Raw genomic sequence first — 1,161 nt, forward strand, 5'->3', positions numbered from 1 at the left:
CACACACATACACAAACAAACACAGAGAGAGAGAGAGAGAGAGAGATAGAGAGAGAGAGAGAGAAAGTGAGAGAGAGAGATAGATAGAGAGAAATAGAGAGAGTTGAGAAAGAAAACGAGAAAGAGAAAACACTCTCCCCTTCCCATACCGGAAAGACAGCATCAGCTGCGTCCCAGGGTGATAATTAAGACATTTCCCCGCCCAGTGACGTTTCCATCCCAGCAACTATTACGGCCCTTTCCAGCGCAATACAATCACATTACGGGCGACTATTACGGCGCTTACGGGTGATTTTGAACGCAATGCGATCTCTTTCATAGTGACCATGGTAGCATTTACGAAATTTCCTTTTTTTTTCACTTTTATTTTGCTCCTTGTGACTCACGTCACAGTTTCCCTCACAGCGTTTGAGCTATGTGTTCTAGCTTGGGGTCTTGAATGAATGAATGAATGAATGAATGAATGAATGAATGAATGAATGAATGAATGAACGAATGAGTAAATAAATAAATAAGTAAATATATAAATAAATAAATAAATAAATAAACAATACATTCGACACAATAACGACCATTAGGTTCCAGAAAACAACAAGACGAACTGACATACAGAAACGAAGGGGGGAAAAGGGCCTACCAGTGGCACCTTCCAATCACCCGCAGAACTTGGTGTTTGTGAGCCCCTTGACCCAGGGCGCAAAGCCTGCCACACTGTGGGGCAATCTATATGATGTAAAAACTAATAGAAGCTTCCGAACTGCTGCGATGTGTGTCTCGCACAGATTAATGGCTCTGTAGGGGGCAATACAGGCGCTACCCTCTTCCCTCTAGGCGTGACATACAAAGATTAACTGTCTTCTATCTTCTTTCCTTGCTACATGTAGTTGTGGCACTGCATCAGCTGGGGTTTAACGGTGCTGTCGACTTACTTCGGGTCAGCAGTTTAAAAAAAAAAAAGGTTTAGTAAGAGTTTTACGGCACTTGCAAACAATAGAATTAGGTCGTGAAAGTGCCGAAGAGTAAAGGTGTTATTAAATAGTAGCATACAAAGAAAAAAAAAGGAGGAGTGATGAGGATAGATGGACAGACAGACAGACAGACAGACAGACAGACAGACAGACAGACAGACAGACAGACAGACAGACAGACAGACAGATATTT

This window comes from Aplysia californica, unplaced genomic scaffold, assembly GCF_000002075.1.
Source record: "Aplysia californica isolate F4 #8 unplaced genomic scaffold, AplCal3.0 scaffold00850, whole genome shotgun sequence".
Classification (NCBI taxonomy): Eukaryota; Metazoa; Mollusca; class Gastropoda; order Aplysiida; family Aplysiidae; genus Aplysia; species Aplysia californica.